General features: G+C 43.3%; 1 protein-coding gene across 1 annotated transcript in view; it reads left to right on the forward strand.

Moving 5' to 3' along the window:
• LOC136863702 (protein phosphatase 1E) overlaps positions 1 to 12,882 on the forward strand; it is a 529,192-nt gene that overhangs the window by 356,990 nt on the left and 159,320 nt on the right. The window lies entirely within an intron of this gene.

The following is a 12,882-nucleotide window of genomic DNA, read 5'->3' on the forward strand; positions in this document are numbered from 1 at the left end:
GCTGAGCAGGTGGCACGATAAGGGAGGGGGAAGAGGGCAGGCACGCATGCGCAGTCAGACGTTTTTCTGGTCAGCTGTACTTCGTGGACGGGAATAGCCGCTGTTTTGCTTCCCAGCTGTTGAACAGTGTATATTACATTCAAATGTCCTCTAGATTTAAATGAGAGTTCGGTGTCTGGACTAGAATTACATTCCAAAGCAGCTAAACATATCTGATTAGCACGGCTCAATGTGGGTTAAAGCCCCAATGGCAATTAGTCATTCATTAACGTGTGTGAACCGTCTTCTAAAATATATCATAGGTAACGACATTCCATTCTTTCTGTTGCGAAAATTATTGTTTTTGGGGGTAGATTTCATGAAGGTTTTGCCTGTTTTGCCACATGTTTATCGCCAAACATTTGTTTATAATTGTATTATTTTCCTCTTTGGACCTTCTTCAGAACATGCCGCTTACATAAAAATATGCGGGAAAAACCACAAAAACATGGAATTCTTTGATTTTTCTGTAAGAAATAAGTAACGGTGACTATCTGTCTGTAGATGGTGACGGATGAAATGTTACTGAACTACCAGCCAGAATTTTAGTACATGATGATATCGTGATTGAAATTTATAGCAAAACGTTCACTTCTGCGAAAGATGTAATCATTTTCTCGTAAGTTGCAATTCTTAATTAATGAATTAATTTAAATGTCATTGGGCTTATACCCGGTAGTTCAAAACCATAAAGTAGCGTCGACAGATTAATACTGAAGATTCAATAAAGCTACTTCACTTTCCTACATAATTCTTGAATTACTTGTAATTAATGGTTTGCCTCCAAATATTCTTATTCTAAAAATTGGAGCCATAGTTATGCTCCTTAGAAATGTGAACGATCCAGAGCGGCTCCTAAACCGAACCAGATTAGGGCCTAATTGTTAGAAGTATTTACGAAAACTGTTTAGATATGGAGATAATAAGTGGAGATAAAGCTGGACTGAGAGCTTTAATCCCTCGAACTGACTTAACAACATCCGATGAAACACTTCCATTTTCTTTCAAGAGGCATCAATTTCTAATTCGCTTGGCCATTTATATCACAATCCTTATGGTACATGAAGGTCTCTATTTACCTCAGCCAGTTTTCGGCCATGGCCAGTTAAATGTTGCAATGTCAAGAGAGCGATATCTTAAATTTGCGATATCGCTGAAAGGTAATTGTACAAGGTATGCACTGAGCAAGTGGATCCGTGGTTTGGGTCACGTAGCTGTCAGATTGCATTCGGGAGAGAGTGGGTTGGAACTCGACTGTCGGCAGCCCTACAGATGTTTTCCATGGTTCCCCATTTTCACACCAGGCAAATGCTACGGACTAACTTGCGCCAACCCCTTAGCTGCTCACTGTAATGCGCTGAGCTACTTTGGTCGGTACAGAAAATTATCTACACTAAAGACCATGCCGAAGTAATGATCTGCGTTGTGGAGAATTCCCGCATGCTGAAATGACCTACTTCACAAACGTGTAAATGAAGGAATACAGAGTGTGGAATTGGCATTAGGTGGAGTTCATACAGTATTATCCCTAGAGAGAGGCAAGATAAGAACATCGCCCTTGACACACGCCGATTGGTTCACAATTTGGTTCACCTTACGCCCACCGTCACAAAGGTCTTTTATAGCGGCGATGGGACAGGAAAGGGCTAGGAGTGGGAAGGAAGCGACCGTGGCCTTAATTAAGCTACAGCTCCAGTATTTTCCCGGTGTGATAATGGAAAACCACGGGAAAACATTTTCAGGGCTTCCGACAGATGGGTTCGAACCCAATATCTCCCTAATGCAAGCTCACAGCTACGCGACCCTAACAGCGTGGCCAACTGGCTCGGTGTGGTGAAACTCAATGTCTCAGTGACTGGGATAAATTTTGTCTCAAAACGGGCTTGTCCTTTAACGATAATTCCTTTCAAAAGTTTCGGCAGTCACAAGAGCGAGTGAGCGAGGAAGCGTATTATATAGTTAGCTAGCAAGCAGCGATTTTTCCACAATGGATCTTTCTTTCCTCTTAAAGAACGGAAATATGGTGTGCTAGCAGACATCCTGCGCAATCACGCATTTCATTCTTTATTGATCGGAAGCCTTAATTGTAAATCGAGGAGTGTCATGACGTCGTAAATATGTTATCAATCTCTGCTTTTCAAAGGACTTCTTGTTAGAAGTCCATATATACATGGCTGAGTGAAGAACCATTCTTGTTGTCTGTGAACTCTGTGCGAGACTGAGGGCAGAGATCAGCAAAGCCTGCTACATTTCATATGAAGAGAGCTCTCATTTCTGGCTTTAGAGAAAGAAGTACGGCGAACTACTTATCGCCTGTTGACTATCCATCGAAGGCTCTTTGATTCCTCTTATTTGACCCTTCCTATTCCAAAATGTAACCAACAATTTGCTCTATCCGTTATTATTATTATTATTATTATTATTATTATTATTATTATTATTCGAGTATCATCTGTTATTCTGTTAGGCTCAGTAACTCGGACGGTAGAGCGCTGTCCTTCTGAGCTCGAGTTGGCGAGTTCGAGCCTAGCTCACTCCAGTGGTATTTCAAAGCACTCACGCACGCACACAAAAGAACTCCTTAGGGACAATATTCTGGTACCTTTCTGTCTCCGAAAATCGTAAATGTATTCAGTAGCACGTTAAACCAATGTCATTAGTAGGGCTGGGATGTTTAGGACCTAAAAATAGCCCAAATAAACAAGCAAATATGACCTCAAAAGTGACAATATATGACGTAAAAATTACAAAATATGACCCGAAAATGATTAATATAAATATGGCCATTTTAAAATAAGTTATAAGTCGAAACGGCAATTCCCTTGATACATATGTGTTAACTGTATTCTTTATTCTTACTTTCCTATTAATTTTCTGAATATACATGTTTAGCAGTTATTCTCATTCTATTGTCCTTGATTCATTTACCAAACATTTGTGAATACATATCGTACCTATAAAGTACTAAGTTCGTTAAGATTATGAGATCACACAACATTTTAAAAGTCAGAACATGTTTGCTCCCTGAATTGGTGGTTTAAAATACGAGAAAATTAGAAATCAAAATATTTTTAAAAACATTTTGGAACGCTAAAAGCGCAGGTTTCATTAAGATCACCGAAATGCGTTAAAAGTTTAAATTGAGCACCACGAAACGAATTAAGTAGATGTCTTTCAATACGTTATGGTAGGGCGAGGGCATATAGTGTAAACTCGTATACCTTTTTCATTCTTCTCATCTTGAAACGTACCGGTACCTTTTCCTCTAAGAACATCATTTTCTTTGCACACACAGCGAAAACAGCCATTTTGATTAAGCACGTTTTCAAGTTTCCGTTTTGCACTGTCGTCAACTACTGTGATTGTTGTACTGAAAGTTCAACACTTCTCACAATTTCAATACTTGCATGAATTTCTAAGCTAGCAGCTTATAAACGAGTAATTGCACTCGATATAATTCCAAAGTTGGACTTCATATATATGCCAGACTTTCTGACAAACTGTTGGAAAACAATTCCTGCGCAATCTTGATAAAAGGGGCAGAGTATTCCACTTGTATTAACTGCGGATGTGATACCGAGAAGCAGTTTTGTGAATACTAGTTCGAATTAGGTAAGTTGAAGATGATTTTGCACAGCTACAGCTGTCGTCAAGCCGGCGAAATATGATGTCTCTAAGAAAATAGCTAAAATATGACCTTATGTAAAAAACAGCCAAAATATGCATTTATATGATAAATAAAACTCACTTGATTGCGACGATAATCACTTGATTTGCATCAAAATCCCATCAGGCAAGAAAACAGAGACAAAGAAAAATATGACTTTTTTTAAACATCCGAGCCCTAGTCATTAGTATGTTTTGTAACCCTAATGGAAGGATTGGCGTACTAGCTCCCTCCTGCTTGACCCAGACTATTCCCCACTCTGATTCGAAATTACATCTCTTTTGAGGGACTAGAAGGGAATGTATTCAGGTTCCGGTAACTTATTAGAGGAAATAAATGTGTTAAAGGTCCCACTCTCGGTCATCCTGTAAGTGTTTTCCCGTAATTTCTCCATTTCAACTCCAGAAGAATACCTGGTTGGGACGTAACATATGCGCCACGGTGCCTTCATTACTAATCCTAGACCCTATTGCAGATATACACACCTGAACAGCACAGCTTATCCGGCAAGACTTAAACGCACTCTAAGTAGACGGGAAATGTATCAAACCCTTCATCAGGCAACAACATATCGCCGTGACGGTTGCAGACTATCGAATGTGAAAAATCACATTATTCTTTGCCCCGGAGGTGACACGTGCATTGGCAAAATTGTTGAACACTTAGTCAGTTTAGAAATACCTAGTTTATTGTAAAGTGTCGAATATTGTCGCTTCTAACAATGGTAAAGTATCGAAAGTGGCATTCGTTACTCTGATTTGGGTGCTACCCGAAATTCTTGCATCATCAGTAAACACTAACGAAGAGACTCTAATAGTTGTTCGTAGCAAAGGTGTACAGTTTTATGTAGTTCTATGTACGTACATTCAGGCACAAAAGTAAATAACAAGTGGTATTTTATAAGTTCCTTGCGGGTACACTATTCTCAGAAACAATTGTACATATATATATTGTTACGAGTAAAACACTGACTTTTCTGTTGAACTAATTTAATCTAGGGTGAACTAATCAGGACACACACATAATACTCTACAATGAATGACAGCACTTCACTAATTACTGGCTATTTACAAAAGTCTGCAGTCCTTACAGAGAGTCTTTGGCTGACAGATTTAAAAGGGCGAATTTCCGTAATCTTGACTGACAGGTTTCACCTTTCACTTCGCCGCGCACACACACCACAGTCTCTTCACACAGCAGTTCCATTTACTTAGGTTCGAACGCACGTCCGTTGGCTATCATTACTCACAAGACTGTACATTTGACTCGACCCCGGCTAACTCATACAATCAAGTCACGTGACTGCTCCACACACTGAATTCTCCGCTCACAACCCGTATCTGACGACTCACCATAAACACTCAAGAAGACAACACAACATCCTTTTTTTATTGCTGCTGGCTTAACGTCGCACTAACACATCGAAGGTTTCCGGCGACGCAAGGAAGGCTAGAATTGGGAAAGTAGCGGCCGTGGCTTTAATTAAGGTACAGGCCCGCCATTTGACCGGGCTGCCGACGGTGGGATTCGAACCCACCATTTCCCGAATGCAAGCTGTGCGGCCCTAACTGCATGTGGCCAACTCGCTCCGTAAAACAGTCTCTTCGAGGCGAGCCTGCTTTTATATACGTGGTGATGAATTTCTAGTATCTTCGGGGTTCGGCCAGAATTCGAGTGTTTAAGTTTCGACTTCCGGAAAATTCACGGGGACACCAGACGAAAGGTACAACAGAAGCAGAGGTTCTTTGGAACCCGCAAGCAGGCCGTTATCTCCCCAATCTAACTCGCTCATCCTTTCTGAGAAATACCGAAAGGAGCTTCAAGAGAGCTGACAGTCGCATCACCACGTAACAATATCAGGTTTGTTGTGGGTATGCACACTCTTTGTATCTGCATGGCAGGCGAATTGTATTTTAATTATAATTAAAATTATGTCTGATAACATATCAAATGCAAGGAACATAAAACACCATGCTTTAATTTTTTCGAGCGACTTTAATTTTTTGTTTTCACAATTTTCTTTATGACGTACCGACACAGATAGGTCTTATGACGATGGGATAGGAAAGGGGTAGGAGTGGGAAGGAAGCGGCCGTGGCCTTAATTAAGGTGCAGACCTAGCATTTGCCTGGTGTGAAAAAGGGAAGCCACGGAAAACCATCTTCAGGGCTGCCTACAGTAGGGTTCGAATCCACTGTCTCCCGCATACAAGCTCACAGCTGCGCGACCTTAAACGCACGGCCAACTCACTCGGTTTTCGAGCGATTATTACGTATGTAATACAGTGTGTCCTTGCAAAGTTTCCAAGATTTATAGAGGAGGCAGCACACAACAAAGGAAGGAAGAAAGGTCCTATGAACATCTGTCGCAAACCCAGTATCTTCGGAGTTATGGTCTGCTACCACTACTATCAATAATCACGATGTTCCAATAATTTACGGAGGGTCGTATGCAACGAAAGGTGGAAATATGTTGCTACGTAGCATTGGTCGTAAACCTACTAGCGTGTCGTGTTAGGGTCTTATGATGGAGCACTGGTCCATTTTCACCGTAGGTTTAGGCGACACCTAACACTGGTCTTCCGTGAGCGATGGATTGGTCGGGGATGGCCAATACCTTGGCCTGCCCGTTCTCCTGATCTTAACCCATTATATTTTTATATTGACATGTTGCTGGTGGACCTAGTGTTTACAGTGCACTATGTCTTCTGGTATAGGCTAGAGCAATTTTGTTACTTTCATTGATCTGTCTCTGTCTTATACTTGGCTTTGACAATATGAAAGTGACTAAGGTATGAGCGATGCTAGTAATGCCATTCCTTATGCAGCCAGTCCCTGCTATGAATGGTGTGAAACTATTGCTCATAGGATCGGTTGGTGCATGCATTTCGGTGGGCTTGGCAGACTGATATGTAATAGCAACTTCTGGCTCAGTGAGGAAAGCAACGGGAAACTACCTCACTCCTTATTTCCCTAGTACGCCTCTTCAGTGATGCCTAGGCCATCTATGACAGCTGATGGTGGAGCTGTTGAGGATCCAACCAGCCTTCGGGCTGATGACTAAACAAACAACATGGTGTAAGTAATCCCTGTAAATGATGTGGATACACTACAGGAACGCATATTCAATGCATGTGTTGCAATTCGGCAACAGCCGGAGGTGTTCCAACGAATGCGCGATTCCATGCGACGTAGGGTGGAAGACTGCATTGCAGTGACGGCGGTGACATCGAGCACATGTTGTGGAGAGTAGATCTTTTTTTTTTGCTATTTGTTTTACGTCGCACCGACACAAGATAGGTCTTATGGCGACGATGGGATAGGAAAGGGTAGGAATGGGAAGGAAGCGGCCGTAGCCTTAATTAAGGTACAGCCCCAGAATTTGCCTGGTGTGCAAATGGGAAACCACGGAAAACCATCTTCAGGGCTGCCGACAGCGAGGTTCGAACCCACTATCTCCCGGATACGGGAGTAGATCAAAGACATGGTGATCATTGATGGTAGTGATAGCAGACCATAACTCCGAATATATTAGGTTTGCGACCAATGTTTACAGGACCTTTTCCCCTTCGTTTGTTGCGTGCTGACTCCTCAGTTATTATTGGAACCTATTTCAAGGACACTCTGTATACATTGGATTTTGTCGTTCTCTTGCTGTAGTTTATCATTTTCAGATGTTGGAAGTTCTTTACATCTCGGCTTTTTTAAGGTAATGTATTTTATAATTTGAAAACTTTAAATTTAAAAAAGAGCTATATTATGTTTAATTAGAGAGTTTAAAATGTAATCAATAAATTCGAAGTAAATTCAACAATTCCACATTTTCAGAACAATTAAAAAGCATAGGTACACAGATTTACAACTTTCATGTTTCTAGAAGATACGTTTAAGTAACTTTCTTTTGTTAAGAAGGAATCCGTAATTTCCAGTGTTGACTTAATTAAATGTAACTAAAAATTTTTTTCAGTCTGTCAAACGTTTAAGTTCAATATATTATATAACGCTATAGTGTTATATGCATACGTATATTGAACGTGGGTGTTTGACAGACTGAACAGCTTTTAAGTTACGTTTAATAACTGTAAATTTGAGTGTTATTAAATAATAAAACTGTGTTTTGCCTCATGTTTCTTAAATGAAATAATTCACATTTTACATGGTGGTGTGCTTTTTACTTAACTGCTGATTAATAAATGTTGGTTTTGAATTCGATTCCTGTTGTGATCCCATTTACACAGCACAAATTGTACGCGATGTTTTGCATATTCGGTTGTTTTCTTCCAACTGTTGTGAAAACGGCGTTTGCTACTGCTAATGCAAAGTACCGAAATACACTTTGTTAGTTAACAATAATTTTGCAAAATGTAGTTAACGTTACATGAACTGACGTTCAAAGGCACTATGATGGTAAAATAATGATCGTTGAATACGCTGAACTTCAAATTACATCTATAAATGTTTCTGCACTTCCAGAATAATGGAAATGTTCACATTCGATAGTCTGCGTTTATCACGACGAGTTGTCTTTATGATGTCTGTTAATTTATTGACTACAGCTATGACTGAGCCTTGAGACTAGAAATAGTTGCCATCCTTGCATTTGCTTAGATAGAGAGTGCGTGAGGGTGAACAACGAACTTAGAGGAAATCTACGCTCGAGATGTCCTTTACCAGCACGGGGATTCGAACTTCGGCCCTCGGAACGAAGCAGCTTCCCAGCCTGCCTATCTTATTCAAGTGAATGCCATATGTCTTAGACTAATCACGTCCGAATAGTCTGAATGCTCATTAGAATACGTTATTAAAGTGATTATGTCAACTCCGCTGCAGGGAATCACTGATGCACAACCTTCAGATGATCGCGTACCCTCTACAAATGGGGCCATTAAGCTCCTACGTTACTCCTCCGCGAATCACATCACGTTCTTACACACAGTTTCATCCAATCTCTTTCTCCTAACTTGTTCTTTCCACATGGCGAGATTTCTCTTCTATTCCTGACATCGTTTAGTACTGGCAATTATTCTCACTCATGAGTCGGGAATGTTGGAACTATCAACTTATTTGATGACAGAACGGTATGCTAATTCTCTTGCCAAGATGGTGGTCTCATTGCACTACTGCAATATCGCCAATAATTTTAGCGTTATCCCCGGCATTGGTAGCAACGTAAGGCTCGAGTACATAGTCGAAGGAAGTTTCCTTTTTTACCGATTTAGTGGCGCAGCAACAGACTGACTGGACGTTGGAATTTCGTCGTACTGTACAGGAGTCTTCTGACGTGCCCGAACCCAACGACGCGGAGTTGCCATTTTCAAATTCTCTTGAATGCCATCAACTTTACTCGTGATCGAACGTACTATCATAGACATAGAAGGCCAATAATTAGTGACTGCCCCATTAAGGTTTGCTATATTTTATTGAGAGTAAGTAGCAGTTGAAAGACGGGACGAAGTGATAGTTAGAGCTCTGCGTGGATATACAAAATAACCGCATCCACACTTCCTTCGTCCGCATCCGCAAATGGTTATCCGCATCCACACTTCCTTCGTCCGCATCCGCAAATGGTTGTCCGCATCCACACTTCCTTCGTCCGCATCCTCAAATGGTTATCCGCATCCGCGAATTGTTATCCAGGGATATTGTAAATATTAACTATAGTATATAACACCCAAGGTATTCAAACGGATAGATCTGTTAATATAATACAAAAGCCTGATACCTGACATCAGACCCCAACAGTCACAGGTTTATAAGGGATTCTCTTTTGCGACAACTACCTTTGTTCCTCCCTTCCATTAATTGTGGGCAGGAGCCAGTTGGCCTTTGGTCATATTTACGGCTTTATGGTCTCAAGGCTCTTTATATACACTGACTGACAGAGCAAATGCAACACCAAGAAGGAGTGGTTCGATAGGGATGACAGTTGGGGAAAAACCAGAGACGGCACGGTCGAATAATTGATGTTTATTTCAAACCGATATGGAGGTTACACAATGCGCACGGCATCGACTCAGTAGGATGTAGGACCACCGCGAGCGGCGATGCACGCAGAAACACGTCGAGGTACAGAGTCAATAAGAGTGCGGATGGTGTCCTGAGGGATGGTTCTCCGTTCTCTGTCAACCATTTGCCACAGTTGGTCGTCCGTACGAGGCTGGGGCAGAGTTTGCAAACGGCGTCCAATGAGATCCCACACGTGTTCGATTGGTGAGAGATCCGGAGAGTACGCTGGCCACGGAAGCATCTGTACACCTCGTAGAGCCTGTTGGGAGATGCGAGCAGTGTGTGGGCGGGCATTATCCTGCTGAAACAGAGCATTGGGCAGCCCCTGAAGGTACGGGAGTGCCACCGGCCGCAGCACATGCTGCACGTAGCGGTGGGCATTTAACGTGCCTTGAATACGCACTAGAGGTGACGTGGAATCATACGCAATAGCGCCCCAAACCATGATGCCGCGTTGTCTAGCGGTAGGGCGCTCCACACTTACTGCCGGATTTGACCTTTCTCCACGCCGACGCCACACTCGTCTGCGGTGACTATCACTATCACTGACAGAACGTCGGAGAACTCGACGTTCCGCCATTCCCTCATCCAAGTCGCTCTAGCCCGGCACCATGCCAGGCGTGCACGTCTATGCTGTGGAGTCAATGGTAGTCTTCTGAGCGGACGCCGGGAGTGCAGGCCTCCTTCAACCAATCGACGGGAAATTGTTCTGGTCGATATTGGAACAGCCAGGGTGTCTTGCACATGCTGAAGAATGGCGGTTGACGTGGCGTGCGGGGCTGCCACCGCTTGGCGGCGGATGCGCCGATCCTCGCGTGCTGACGTCACTCGGGCTGCGCCTGGACCCCTCGCACGTGCCACATGTCCCTGCGCCAACCATCTTCGCCACAGGCGCTGCACCGTGCACACATCCCTATGGGTATCGGCTGCGATTTGACGAAGCGACCAACCTGCCCTTCTCAGCCCGATCACCATACCCCTCGTAAAGTCGTCTGTCTGCTGGAAATGCCTCCGTTGACGGCGGCCTGGCATTCTTAGCTATACACGTGTCCTGTAGCACACGACAACACGTTCTACAATGACTGTCGGCTGAGAAATCACGGTACGAAGTGGGCCATTCGCCAACGCCGTGTCCCATTTATCGTTCGCTACGTGCGCAGCACAGCAGCGCATTTCACATCATGAGCATACCTCAGTGACGTCAGTCTACCCTGCAATTGGCATAAAGTTCTGACCACTCCTTCTTGGTGTTGCATTTGCTCTGTCAGTCAGTGTATATCGTAATTCTCTCATACCACTGTCAAGGGTCACCTAACGACAAGCAAAAATAAGAGTATACTTGAGTGAAAACTTTACATCCTGGGGTATACGAAGTTCCCTGTACTTGCGGTAAGGTATACATCGGCCAAACATGTCGGTCCATTGGTACCCATATCAAGGAACATGAACGTAATATTCGTCTCAACCAGCCAGACAAATCGACAATAGCTGAGCACGCTCTATCGTCGGGTCATTATGTCATGTTCCAAGATGCTCGAGCTCTTACCCACACTAGACTCTACAGGTCCAGGATTATACGGGAAGCTGTGGAAATACGTAGAAATCCTAACAATTTCAACAGAGACACTGGCTATCAATTAAGTAATACCTGGTTGCCAGCCATTAAGTATTTACGTAGGTAGTTCCCTTCCCTGTCCCTTCCCTGTTGGTATTTCGTCTCGGTGTTTTCCATATTCGTACGTTCCTCATCGCCAGATGTTTCATTCCAGCCTTGTGTCAATGTCATACACCTGTCAATGTCGTATGCTAATTACATATTTAATGTGACCCCTTCGACTGATTCTGATGGTTCGGTCAGCTTCCGCTTCGAACGTTAGCGCTGTGCCACGTCCGAGGAGCCATCTGGTGACGAATGAACGTACCCTTTCCACTTCTATTATAACGTCTGATTTCAAAAATTCATTGTTTAAGAAGCCTTTCTCGTGGACAGTCGAAATTTTCTTCTGAGGACGCAGAGCACAGTTCTCTGCTTGTTTCATCTTATTTTCTTGACACGGCATAAGCCCAAAAGCCTATACAGTATCATGTCTAAAATGAATAAACTTCATTGTCCGCATCTGCGAATTGTTATCCCCAGATATTGTAAATATTATCAGCAAAATTATCCGCACTGCCATACAGTCTGCATCCGCCAATACAGTAACTTCGCGGGTCCGCATTCGTGCAGGGCTCTAATGTTAGCTTTGAGTCTGGGAGCGATCGTTCAGAAGCAGATTAATTTCCTCAGATAGGCCGGACCATTATTTTGGAGAGATAAAGCTAAAGAACGTTTAATGAAGGATCTCTATAACTATACCGTCAAACACCATATGAGGACAGTCAGATTTGGAACTGGGGAAGGTTTTTTTTCTTAGCCTTCATTGATAGAAATGGGTTGACCTCATGTGAAAGCTGATATAATCCAAGAAGTTTACTGTTGATGTGCTTTCTGAACGTTGTGGGATGGAATTTCAGTTTAGGCCAGGGGCTATTCTCATCATCATCATCATCATCTGTTTACCCTCCAGGTTCGGTTTTTCCCTCGGACGTAGCGAGGGATCCCACCTCTACCGCCTCAAGGGCAGTGTCCTGGAGCTTCAGACTCTTGGTCGGGGGATACAACTGGGGAGTATGACCAGTACCTCGCCCAGGCGGCCTCACCTGCTATGCTGAACAGGGGCCTTGTGGAGGGATGGGAAGATTGGAAGGGATAGGCAAGGAAGAGGGAAGGAAGCGGCCGTGGCCTTAAGTTAGGTACCATCCCGGCATTCGCCTGGAGGAGAAGTGGGAAACCACGGAAAACCACTTCCAGGATGGCTGAGGTGGGAATCGAACCCACCTCTACTCAGTTGACCTCCCGAGGCTGAGTGGACCCCGTTCCAGCCCTCGTACCACTTTTCAAATTTCGTGGCAGAGCCGGGAATCAAACCCGGACCTCCGGGGATGGCAGCTAATCACGCTAACCACTACACCACAGAGGCGGACCAGGGGCTATTCTACTTTGGAAAATAGATCTGCTGAATTAATAGTTAACAAGATATTTTTGTCCAGCTGCATTACTATTCATTTCCTCCTCAGGTTTGTTCTATCAGCAAGAAGAACACCATGTTACTACTGTTCATACTTCTTCTT

The sequence above is a fragment of the Anabrus simplex genome, chromosome 2, assembly GCF_040414725.1.
Source record: "Anabrus simplex isolate iqAnaSimp1 chromosome 2, ASM4041472v1, whole genome shotgun sequence".
Classification (NCBI taxonomy): domain Eukaryota; kingdom Metazoa; phylum Arthropoda; class Insecta; order Orthoptera; family Tettigoniidae; genus Anabrus; species Anabrus simplex.